The 13,917-nt window shown below is 38.5% G+C and overlaps 1 protein-coding gene across 1 annotated transcript in view; it reads right to left on the reverse strand.

The window, feature by feature from the left end:
• Positions 1-13,917, reverse strand: part of THSD7B (thrombospondin type 1 domain containing 7B) — a 936,033-nt gene that overhangs the window by 222,634 nt on the left and 699,482 nt on the right. The gene's annotated exons all lie outside the window — the stretch shown is intronic.

Raw genomic sequence — 13,917 nt, forward strand, 5'->3', positions numbered from 1 at the left:
AGTAATAAGAGTGTCCACGGGCTGGGAGAACATCTTTAGCAATGACATATCAGACAAAGGCCTTATTACTAAAATCTAAAATACTCTGCTAGCTTCCAAAAATTAAAAAAAACCCTAATTGCCCATTGAGGAAGTGGGCAAAGGATCTGAACAGAAGTTTCACAAGGTCAGAAATCCAAAATGGCCATTAAACATATGAGAAAATGTTTCATTAGCCATAAGAGAAATGCAAATTAAAACAATAATGAGGTACCACCTAACACCCTAAAAGGTAGCCCAATTCAAAAAATCAGAAAGCAACAAGTGTTGGAGGGGCTGTAGTGAGACAGGAACTCTCATCCACTGCTGGTGGACCTGTAGGTATGTACAGCCACTATGGAAATCGATTTGGTGACATCTAAAATAGATGGAGATTGAGTTACCACACGATCCAGCAATCCCCATACTGGGCATATACACAGAAGAGGCAAGAAACAAATCAGAACCAGACATCTGTGCCCTGATGTTCAGCATGGTGCAGTTCACAATCACAAGGAGTTGGAAACAACCCACATTTCCATCAATGGGTGAATGGATCCAAAATCAATGGTACATACATACAGCGGAGTATTACGTATCCCTAAAAAGCAGTGTTGAATGTATGAAACACATTGCCGCATGGAAAGAACTAGAGGAAAACATGTTAAGCAAAGTAAGCCTAGCACAAAAGGACAAGTACAACATGAGTCCGCTGAGACAAGGTTAAAAAACACGGCATAGGGAAAAAGCTACTGCATATAAACATTCCTGGGGTGAGGTCCAGGTAGTATGGCAGAGGCCAGACCAAATCCAGGGATACATATGGTAGCCAACTAAAAAGGAGGGAGGGGAAAGAATGAAAAAGGAAGACATGGGTAACACCCACCCAAGTGGAGGTTATTGTTTATATCTCCACAGGAAAGAGGGACCAGACTTCAGCCCAGTGCTCCAAGACATGAATGCACCAAACCAGCATGAAGCAGCAGACTACTAGAGAGGTCTGAGGGGCCGGCCCCAATGCCAACTATGTGGACCGCCCATCCACATTCACTTCAGAGGACAGCAATGAGGCTACAGCTTAGGGAGTTGGACATGTCTGATCAGAGCACACAGGAGCAAATGAAAGGGGAGGGAGAGAAAGTGGAGCACATCCTGGCCCACAAAGCCCTGAGGACAATATTCCTACTCAGAGCAGCCAATGCACAGAAGGGACCATAGAGCTGGCTCCAGTTCCAGAGACAATGTCCCTCACTGACCCATAGTGCTACGGGGGACAACGCTGGAGACACAGTGTTGGAAGTGAGCCCTATCTGACCCCACCACACTGAGGCAAAATGCTAAGGGTATGCAATAAAACAGCAAGGGGAGCAAAAGAATGAAGTCCCTGGGGAATACCAAAAATATACTGTGGGGCCAGGGCATGGTACCCCATCAGATTCAAGCGGAAAACACTCCTTTAAGTCAACACACAGACCTTAAACAGTTTGCAGGCTTTTCTTTCCTTTTTTTTTCCCCCCATTGGCTTTTGTTGTTGTTGTTGTTGTGTCTTATTTTGTTGCTTTGTTTTGCAGTGTTTTGTTTTTTGTTCATATTATTATCTCTGCAGGTCTATGTAGATAAGATATGCGTGATAAACAATCTGGAGGAGAAAATAACGGGACTAGTGGTTCTGGGCGGACAGGGGAAAGGGGGAGGCAGGGGAAAGGAAGTGGGTGTTAACAAACCCAGGGACAAGAGAACAACAAGTGATTCAAAATCGATGGTGAGGAGGGTGTAGAATGCTTGGTAGGGCTTGATAAAGAGCAATGTAACCAGGAGGAATTACTGAAACTGAAATGAAGGCTGAACATGACAGTGGGACAAGAGGACAGTAAAAGGAAATAGAGGAAAGAACTAGGAGGCAAAGGGCATTTATAGAGGTCTAAATACAGGCATGTACATATGTAAATATATTTATATATGATGATGGGGAAATAGATCTATGTGCATATATTTATAGGTTTAGTACTAAGGTAGCAGATGGTCATTGGCCTCTACTCAAGTACTTCATCAATGCAAGAACACTTTGCTCCGTTAAGCTGGCATTCCAAGATGCTCACCTTCCTGACAAGATCACTGAAGACACAGCGGGTACATAGCAAATGTGGTGAAGAAAGCTGATGGTTCCCGACTGTCAAATGATATAGTGTCTGGGGTCTTAAAGCTTTGAAGATAAACAAGCAGCCCTCTAGAAGCATGAGAAGCAACAAAGCCCACATGAAAGAAGCACAGCAGCCTGTGTGATCAGGAGGTGTTGATAGAATCGGGTATAAGGCATCAAAGAACAAAAAAACATATCATTGTGAATGAGGGGAAGTGTGGTGTGGAGACCCAAAGCCCATCTGTAGGCAACTGGACATCCCCTTACAGAAGGTCGAGGGGAGGAGATGAGTTAGTCAGTTTGGCACCGATCAAACATTCAACTTTTCTCTAGTTCTCTAATGCTTCCTCCACCCCACTATCATGATTTCAATTCTAACTTACAAATTGGGCTAGACCAGAGGATGTATACTGGTACAAATAAGAACTGGTATACAGGGAATCCAGTACAGATAAACCCCTCAGGATCAATAATGAGAGTAGCGATACCAGGAGGGTAAGGGGAAGGTAGGGGAGAAAGGGGGAACTGATCACAAGGATCTACATATAATCCCCTCTCTGAGGGATGGACAACAGAAAAGTGGATGAAGGGAGACGTTGAGCAGTATAAGACATGAACAAATAATAATTTATAAATTATCAAGGGTTCATGAGGGAGGAAGTGTGGGGAAGGCAAGGAAGGAGAAGCTGATACCAGGGGCTCAAGTAGAAAGAAAATGTTTTGAGAATGATGATGATAACAAATGTACAAACGTGCTTGACACAATGGATGGATGGAGGGATGGATGGATGGATGGATGGATAGATGGATGGATGGATGGATGGATGGATTGTGATCAGAGTTGTATGAGCCCCTAATAAAATGATTTAAAACAAAAAACAAAAAGAAGACAAAGAAATGGAACCTAGTAATAATAGGATCCTTCTGCACAACAAAAGACTTCATCAAAGAGTCAACAGAGAACCCACAGATTGGGGGGATCAGAAATCATACATCAGATAAAGGGCTAATCTCCCAAACCTATAGAATCTACAACATCTTAAGAAAAACACAAATAATCAATTTAGAAATGGGCACAAGGCATGAATAGGCAATTTACCAAATATAACATATAGACAGCTAATATCCATATAAAGAAATGTTCATGGTCATTATAAATAAGATAAATGCAGATTAAAACAATGATGTATCACCTCACACCAACGCTATTGGCAAAATTCAATAAAACAGAAAATAATTGCTGGAGAGCATGTGGAGAGACAGGAATGGTTTCACATAGTTGGTAGGACTGTAGAATTATACAACCATTATGGAAATCAGTTATGGCATTTCCTTAAGCAAAGGCAAATCCAAGTATGTTCTGAAACAGCATGCTCTCTATTCTACATGTACCCCAAAGAAATGAAAACTATAAGATGAATTTCATATAACATATTTCATATAACACGAATTACATATGTACAACTATGTTTATTGCAGCAATTACCACAATAGTGAAAACATGGAAACAACCCAAGCAGCCATCTATGGAGGAATGGATAAACAAGCTCTGGTTCATTCATACTATGGGATTTTATGCATCAACCAAAGAACCATGATGACTCTCTGAAACACTGCAAGGCATGAACAAAACTAGTGAACATTAGGCTTAGCAAACTCAGTCAATGCTATAAAGGTAAACATTTAATATCACCATCGTTATAAGGAAAAACCAAGAAGAAGAAATGTTGTTTATGCACCAATAGACAAGACTTGGATGACTACAAAGAGGCCAGGGATAGGGTGGGAACAGAGCGAGGGGAGGGTTAGGGGTGGGGCAAAACATGGAGGGTTTAACATGAAAAATAAATAAATAAATAAAATGTTTTTCATGGCACAAAAACATTCAGATTCCTTACTTCTCAGCTCTAAATATTGGTCTGAGTGGCTAATAAGGGAGGAAAAGTAAAACTAAAGTGGATTTGGAGTCTTTAATAACATACATGTTCATTTCAAACACATACACAGTGTATATGTGTTTGTGTGTATATATATATACACATACACACATATATGTGTATATATATGTGTGTGTATATATACTGTCCCTCAGTTATGATGGTGAATTTAGGGCAATGACAGATAACTACATATTAAGAAAAAATTTCAAAACTAGACCAATCTTGTCTGTCACCACCATTTGTCTGTCATTTTGTCAGGTGTTGTGTGTTGTGGGGATGCTCAAAGCTATATCACCCATATTTCAAATGCCAGCAGAGTCATCCACAGTGAACAAGTTTCAGCAGAGCTTCCAGGCTAAGAACAAACTATCAAGAAGGAATAGGCAGTCCATTTCTGAAGAATTAATAACAAATAACCTCACAGACAGAGTCAAAACATTGTCAGATACGAAAAACCTCACAGTAAGAAGCAGAACATTGTGAGAGTTATTGCCAAAAAAATGAGCTCCTGTGGTCAGAAGGTACTCAAAATTTGACTAAGAGCTGCTTCTCAAAGTCGACTTAACCATAGTGATGTAGATGGGCTAAAGCCTTCAAGACCTTTTGCTCATGGGCGTGACTAAAAGTTCTTCCCCAAATTAGAAGAAACAATTGCAACCATCCATTAATAATCAGAGCTTGAGATGTACAAAGTACATACACATATGCTTGGAGTACAGAATTCAAACCATTAACTAGGGTGAGTGACTGTTTTGCTTAGATATACTAGCTTCATTATGAAGGGTTAACCCCCTCAGAACATTTTTTCAAAGCTATGTTTTAATCTTTTTTTTTTTAACAGAACAACCTTATCACTTTCAAAGTACTCTCCATTATACGTAATGCATTTTTCAAATCTGCAATTCCATTTTTGGAAACATTTTTCAAACTCATCTGCTGAGAGGCTGACAGTACCTCACCCATTTTCTTCTTCACCCCTACATCATCAAATTGCTGTTCTTTCATGGCCCTCTTCATTCAAAGAAACAAAAAAAGTCACATGGAGTGAGGTCAGGTGAGTAAGGTGCACTGGGCAAGAGAGGCATGCTGCTTTTTGCCGAAAACTGGCACACTGAGATGGCCGACTGAGCAGGTGTGTTGACGTGGTGGCAAAACCAGTCTCCTGTATGCCACAAATCAGGCATTTTTTGTTGCATGCCATGACACAATCTTTTCAGAACCTCTGAATAGAAAGATTGATTAACTGTCTGATCTGGTGGAACTATTAGTTGACATGTTCATTCATTTGGGAAGTTGATAGGCAACCAGAATGAGGTTGGTCACAAATTGACATTTCACCTCTTTTGAAATGAGAAAAACACTCATACAGTTGAGTTTTTCCCACAGTGCTATCTTTGTAAGCTGTGTTCAACATCATAACAGTTTCTGCGCAATTTTTCCTGAGCAGGAAACAAATTTCCCAGCTGTAAACTCTTCTCTTAAATTTGCCACCACAAAAAACGACGTTCAAGCAAAACTGCTTTGATGAAAAACTTCATTGTGACCAGATAGAACCTTTCCAGTTGAAGCCACTGTGTGCACCAACTAAGAAAGAGTTGCTGGATGCTCATCTAGCAGAAAAAAACGTGTCCTATGAAAGCTCCGCTGGGGGTGGGGCTTGGGGGGCACCTCCTCATATACATGCTGCATCTAATAATATTCACAAATGAAGAAGAGACCCTCTGCTTGAGAGTAGACCCTCTAAATCGAAACCATGGGACCACAGAATGACCTCGGTATACCTCCATGCGCTTGTTCGACCACTGATTCTCTATTCATCTATGTATGGTCTATTCTACTATGGTCTAGTCAACTCTTTATTGGAAGTCTGTAGCTAAATACTTTAAAGAATGTCAGTCTGTAACTAATTATATAATGCGCACCTCTAAAAAACCCTTCCTTGGTGTATGGGCTCCAGACTCACATTTAAAAGTGCCAGTTTGGGTGATAACTTGGTATTAATGTGACTTCACACATTAAACCAACTGCAGGCTTTGAAAGGTTATGTTTGATTTGGATATCAGGAATTATATAGATAATCCTGAATATTCCTATAATTATTTTTTAGGACTATCAATATAATTAAAGCAAAATCATAAATATATATCATTCTTTTAGATAACTTATGGGCTCTCTAAACTGTGCCTATAGACCTCTAGGAATTATCAGACTCCACATTGATAAAAAAACTCATTTGGAGAATTAGTGTATTTATAACTTTTTCAATAACATTGTTCCTATGCATGTGTGTTGGTAAATATATGGCAAATATGCATATGTGTATGTTGCAAAATACAAATATCCCATCTGCAAAATACAAATATCCCATCTATTTAATTAAGTAGTATTCATTTAGTAATATGCTTTAGTATACAAAGTAAATTCTGATGGCATCATAAATAATTAATATCTATTGTAATATTTTACCTTTTCAATTCTTCCTTAATGTGGTCTGAAATGAACATTTTGCTATGCTTCAGATCCAAACACTCAATCTCTATTGGAAGTCTACAGCTAAATGCCTTAAGGAATCACAAATTAAATATGTCTGTAATTAATCAGATCATGTACAATCTTAAAAGTTTTCTCTATCTGATAATGGTGTTACCATATCAACAGTCATGCACACTTGAAAAATGATTCTCCCCTAGACCTCTCTGCCTTAAGTAACAATCTATCAAGAAGTCCTACTAATTGTGTTTCTGACATGATTCTTAGGCTATAACCAGTCAAATTTGACAACCTATTGTCTCCTGTCTAACTGTGGGTTTGGAACTTTGTGAATTCTTCTACAGCAGTGGTTCTCAACCTTTCTAATGCCGCAATGCTTTAATACAGTTCTTTATGTTGTGGTGACCCTCCAACCATAAAATTATTTTTGTTGCTACTTCATAATTGTAATTTTGCTACTGTTATGAATCAGGTGATCCCTGTGAAAGGGACATTCGACCCCCAAAGGGGTTACGACCCACAGGCTGAGAACCGCTGCTCTATAGGAAAGCCCCTTTCACCATTTACTAAGGGATAAAACCCTTCTACTCATTCATTTTTCTATTAAAATTTATCCAATTTCATAATTGTTCCTATCTTCTAAAAAGCTTCTAAATATTTATGGTGACTAGTACTAAATTGCCCACTCCGCTGTCAGTTTACCTGTGATGGCTTGAATATTTTTGATACACTACAAGCTTTTCAATAATATGTCAAATATTAGCAGGGTGACCTAAGTAAGGTAAAGATGTCTCCGCATAGCTTTTTGATTAAGAACAACCTAGGGAGGAAGAATAGAAAGTCAAGTTCAGAAGGGTGAGCTACTGGAAACCTTATGAATAGTAGCAGTGCACGGTCCCTTTTCATGGTGGACTCTGAGCCCCTCAGGTTGGAAGGCACTAGCAATGTCACTAGGGAAGATTTGCCTCAAGGATTTATGGGGGAGGGAGAGCGGGGAGGGAGGGGTAAAAAGGAGGAGCTGATACCAACGGCTCAAGTAGAAAGCAAATGGTTTGAGAATGATGAGGGGCAGATCTACAATGAGAAAGAGTAACATTATGGCTGTAATAATGGGCTCCAAAATAAATATGGAAGAAAAGATGAAGTAAAAAAGCTGGACAGTAAATTTCAAAGGGCATTTGGCAAAGTTTTCAGGGCTTAATAAGACAAAGCCTAAGTATATCTGCTGTAGAAGCCCTCTTTACAGTGTTGACAAATAAGGATGTGACTTTGAGGACCACGATGTGCCTGACTCAAGTCAGCATGCTTTCAGTTACCTCCCATGCATGGAGAGGTGGACACTGAATAAAGAAGCCTGTCAGAAGAGGCCAGTTCCCGAAGAGGACATCATGTCTGGCCAAGTAGAGAGGCAGCAAAAAGAGGGAACCACTCAACAAGATGGAGTAACAGCCAGGAGCTGCAACAGGGGCTACGGATATGAAAAGAATTGTAAGGATGCTGCAGGACCTGGCAGTGTTTCTGTCTGCTGTGCACAGGGTTGTAACGAAGTGTAATCGACTCCAGCGAATCAACTAATCTTAGGTGGTTTAGTGACCTAAACAAATGCTATCTGTTTGGAGAATTCTAATAACTGGAATGAAAGTAGGTGCTGTTTATAAACGCCTTCAGGGTTACAATTAGATCATATTCTCTGAATATATTGCTCCTGGCAAAGTGCTTGGCATATTCAATGAAAATCTGTTTGGATTAGTATGGGATGTGTCTAAGACATGATCGTTGTCATTAGAGCAAACTTTAGGAAATCTATGAAGACAAGTTCCTTTGTGTTTTAGTTAAAGAACTATGACTTTGTAGCTGTGTCAATTTGAGGAATTGCTTCAACATCTAGAAGACCATTTGCTTCACATAACTAAAAGGCATGATGCCTTCCTTACAGGTAAAATAACTATTAAGCAGAAGATTGCAGGTAAAGGATCCTGCTCACTAATCTAAATTATGAATGTCACAAAAGTAAATGGTAGCTTGTATCAAAGAGCCAAACGATGTGGAGCAGCAAGTTTCAGGGCATCTTGTTATCACATAACGTCCCACCCCTCTCTCCCTTATTCAAGCTGTTTGCTAGAAACCAGAGCATCTTTCAATGCTTGTCTGCCCCTGGAATATGAGATATAATGGTGTTTTTTTTTTGGGCGGGGGGGCTTTTTTGTTTTGTTTTTCCATTTCAGAAACCTAAGCTGTTTGGGGAATCTGAGTCTTCCATATTCTTCTTTCTTTCTTTTACTTTTTCTTAATTAATCATTTCATTGAGGGCTCTTACAAATATTGTAACAATCCGTCACTCAATTGTATAAAGCACACTTGTACATATGTTGCCATCAGCATTTCCAAAACATTTTCTTTCTACTTGAGACCTTGGTATCAACTCCTCTTTTTCTCCCCTTCCTTCCCCACCCTCCTACCCTCCCACCCTCTTGAGTCCTTGATAAATTAAATATTATTATTGTTATTTAATGTCTTACACTATCTGATGTCTCCCTTCACTCACATTTCTGTTATTAGTCCCCATAGGGGGTGGGCTATGTATATCTAACCTTGTGATGGGTTCCTCCTTTCTCCTGACCCCCACCAAATCCCTGCACTCATGATATCTCTATTCCCACTACTTTTCCAGAAGGTTTTTTTCTGTCCTGAATTCCATGTGTGGAGAGCTCTTATCTATACCAATGTGTGTATTCTATTCCAGCCTAGCAGGATTTGAAGGTAGAACTGGGTCACGGTAGTGAGGGGAGGAAGCATTCAGGAAATAGAAATGCTGTGTGTTTCGTCGGTGCTATACTGCACTGTGGTTGAATGATTCTTTTGTGAACTCAATGGGAATCTTATTACCAAACAGATGTCAGAAACGCTATATCCACCCTGCCCCTGGGAGATTCACAGTGCACATCCGTGCTCTCTGCCATCAAGTCAATTCCTACTCACACTGACCTCATAGGACAAAGCCGCACAGCCCTGGCTGGTCTGTGACAGTGCAACTCTTCACAGGAGTAGAAAGCTCCATCTTTCTCCTCTGGAGCAGCTGGTGGTTTCACGGTGCTGACGCGCAGTCAGCAGTGCAACGCATAATCCACTGTGCCATTTGTTGTTAGTACGTGAGAATATTGAGTCAAATATATACTCTTAATATGCCATAGGAAGAACCTGCTGACCCATATTTTCAAGATTTTTAAATTTAAAATAAAATGAAAACTTTCTAAAAGTAATCTTATATAAGCTATTATTCATAATAGCTTCCATCTGGAAAAGGTCTACTCATGATGCTATCTAATGCTAGGATATAATCTTAGAACTATTCTAGATATAAAATGAAAACACAAACCACTGCTATTTCTACATAAACTGCAAATGTCATGGAATCAAGAAAGTTGTAGTATTTTGGATGTTAACTGAGAGTTGTTAATATACTACTTCTGAAAGAAGGTTTTCCAAAATTCTATTTTGATTTCTAAAGGCTTACAAAGTTGTCTTTTGAAAAAATATAGAGACTTCCAATACTTCTTCACATGCTTAAAAATTTAATCCTGTTAATTTATTAATGCACTTAAATTCAGTCTCTTGTGAACACTAATGACAGTCTCCATATGAATTATAATTAATTGGAAGGATCTTGAAACAAGTAATTTAGCTTAATGAAAAGTAAAAATTCTTATCTTTTCTCAATAAAGTTAAAACTTCAACCTAATCGCATAGAATGTAGGATGTTTTATATTCAAATTTAATAAAATGATCTAACTTTAGTGAGACCTATATGGATACTATGATAAATGTCTTAGGTTGATTAACAGAAATGAAGGAGTCTGAATTTGTAAATATGACATCCATAGAAACCCTACGGGACAATTCTGCTCTATCATACAGGGTTACTATGAAATAGAATCAACTCACTAGCACACAATAGCAACACAGTACTGTCTGTGTTCTTTTTCCTAAAAGAACTTCAAAAGTGACAAGTCTCAAGATCGCAACAGTGAAGGTATACAGAAGTACATCTGATTATAGACTTGGATATGAGCGCTGTTGAAAATTCATATGGAGAATAAGTGACTTCACTGGAGGGCAATCGACTTTTATTTTTGGAGTCTGTGAAAAAATACTCATTTCTAGAGAGATTGACACTTGGAAAGAATTATAAAGAGCTAAAAGAAAAAAGTGAGAAGAAACGACTTGTAAAAATTTGCAGTAATAGCTAGCATTATTGATTATTATGCCATTGGCTTGTATAAATAATTCTTGTGTATTATTTTGTCATGTGCTAAATGACTAATGATGATATCCTTAGCACCATATGTGATGAAGAGGTTGAGACTCAGAGAGTATGATTTTTCCAAAAATTAAACAATAAATACATATTTAAAGATTGGTTTACCAATATCTAAACATAGGTTCTTTAAATTGTACCCTAAACCTATCATAAGAGAAAGACCTATTGATCAGAGCAAACCGAACCAAGACGTAGACCAAGAAACAATAATTAGCACAATTAAACGCTTGGCTGTCACTTCAAGCATCTGTGCTACAATGTGTATGCTTGAACTAATGGAAGTCACAGTGGGGGAGAAAGGTATACATTGTAAATATTTGGCATTCCTTAATATCCTGGTCAAGTTCAATGGATTATATAGCCTCTATACTGGGACACTGAGGGCCGGGGGAGGAGTACCATTAGTCAAACTAGGAGAAAAAAGAAATAGGGGAGGAGGAAGTCTAAGGAAATAGACTTTGATAAGCAAAACCTGAAACTGTTCAATACGTTTCCTTTGTTCTGATGATTTAAAAGACCTGAAACAAGCAGAACACAATCCAGGGAAGAGGATAATTAATTAGAGGTACCCAAAGACCTTTTTAGAAAAGCTTAAGTTAATCAAGACACAAGAGATTGGAGAGCAATTTAATAAGTGGTTACATACAGAAATTAGAAATGCCATGGTAAAAGCAGGCACTCTCAGAGTAAACCTAAGTTTCAGTAGGAAGGATTTTTGTAATGAGTCAAAAGCTTTCTGAAAATGAAGAGCATGTGTTATATATTTGCCAAAAAACATCTTTTAGGATGTTTATAAAAGCTTTAGTGTAGTTAAAATAGCAATCAAGGGTCTGCTTTAAGTGGCAAATCTAAGAAGAAAACGAAGCTCCATTTTTCCAGTCACCCAAAAATCTTTCTAGGACATTTTATGATCATCCATTGACATTCAAGGCATTGGTTTTCAAAGCAAGGCTTTTACTCAACTTGGGATGTTTCAAGACATTTTTCGGTAGATTTGTAATGTCAAAGGCATTTTAATCATAATAAAACAGAATGTGATTTGTTATTCTTGCTACTAAGACATTTATAATTTTTATGCACAAGTATTGGTGGGTAAACTTGCTGGTGACAATGTAAATCAGAGTGGCACAAAACTTTACTAGGAGACATGCATTCTTCACCACTGTACACCTACATTATACATTTCAGTAATCGTCTGCACGGCGATTTCTGAGTGTGCATAAAGCAGTTCTCCAGATGCAAGATTGATGTTCTCTTGAGACTATTCACTTGTGTTTATAAGTTTCCAGCTCAATTAGCCCCTTTCCTCATGGACCAACACTTAAACTTAGCAACATGATCGAAATACTTGACAGATATTTTCTCAAAAATGAATGAAGTAAAACTATTACTATAAGGAAAACAACTAAAAGCATTTGTCTCCCATAAGAAAGCTCAAGTGAGTCGGCTAAATATTAGAAGTTCCTAAAAGGTGTGATGGTTAGGTGCGATTGAGTCACTTCGGACCCAATGAGACTATGCACAGCAGAACAAAATGCTGCCCACTCCTGCATCATCTTTACAACTCTTGCTGTGTTTGAGTGTTGAAGTCACTTTATCAATGCATCTCATTGAAGGTCTTTCTCTTTTTGGCTGAACCTCTACTTTAGATGATGTCCCTCTCCACAAACTGATGCATCATGATCAATCGTTCAAAATACCTGAGATAGAGTTCCTTCATCTTTGCTTTCAAAAAGCACTCTGGCAGCAATTATTCCAACAGATTCATTAGTCCTTTTAGCAGTCCATATTATATTCAATATTTGTCTCCAACACCACATGACAAAGGCATCGATTTTTCTGCAGTCTTCCTTATTCACTGTCCAACTTGCACATGCAGATGAGGTGTTGGAAAATACCATGGCTTGGGTCCGACATGTTTTAGTTCTGCAACTGACATCTTTGCCTTTTAATACTTTATTATTATTATTATTTAATGTTTTACTAGGAGCTCTTACAGATATTTTTATAATCCATAGTTCCATTAGATCAAGTATAATTGTACAATAGCTGTCATCATCATTTTCAGTACATTTTCTTTCTTCTTGAACTCTTTGATATCAGCTTCCCTTTATCCCCTCCCTCCCCACCCTACCTCCCCCATGGATCCTTAATATATTGTATAATATTATTATTATTGCCATATCTTACACATCCAATGTATCCATTCACCTATAATTCTGTTGCTCATTGCCCTGGAGTGTGGGTGTGCATCCATCATTGCTATCAGTTCTCCCTCCCGCCACACCTCTTCCCATGCCCTCAGGGAATCGTTATTCCCATTACTATTTCTGAGGGGTTTATCTACCTTGGAATTTGTGCATCAAAAGATCTTGATTGTACAAGTGTACATATGTAGGTCTGGAAAGATTAGTGAGGCAAAACTAAGGCCATAATAGTGGCGGGACGAAATATTACAGAACTAGAAGACAGTTTTGTAGTTGATCAGTGCTGTACCGGACCCTGGCTATATCATCCCTTCCATGTGGCCCTTTGGTGATGGACTGTCCAATTATCTTATAGGTGTGTTTTGGGTCTCCTTGTTGTCCATGCTTTCACATCAATTTGGTTGCTTGTTTTTGAATTTCAGACACTTGTTACCATCAACACTTCATGACTGATGTGCTTCTTCCTTGTGGGTTTTGTTGCTTCCCTTTAAGATCGCTGCTTGTTTAACATCAAGCCTTTAAGACCCCAGGCATTATATCTTTTAATAGCCAGGGCATCATCATCTATCTTCACCACATTTTCTTATGCACCCATTTTGTCTTCAGCGATTGTGTCAGCGAGGTGAGGATCATCCCTTGCTACAATAATAGAATAAATCGTTCTTCTATGGAGGTAAGATTTAAGTAGAGGTCCAAAGTCCATGTGCTTCCTTATTATATCTGTCTCTCTATTTCTTTCTTTCTATCTATCTATCTATCTATCTATCTATCTATCTATCTATCTATCTATCTATCATCTATCTA

The sequence above is a fragment of the Echinops telfairi genome, unplaced genomic scaffold (genome assembly GCF_000313985.2).
Source record: "Echinops telfairi isolate 266 unplaced genomic scaffold, ASM31398v2 ScPeMD7_4;HRSCAF=17, whole genome shotgun sequence".
In the NCBI taxonomy this organism is placed as follows: domain Eukaryota; kingdom Metazoa; phylum Chordata; class Mammalia; order Afrosoricida; family Tenrecidae; genus Echinops; species Echinops telfairi.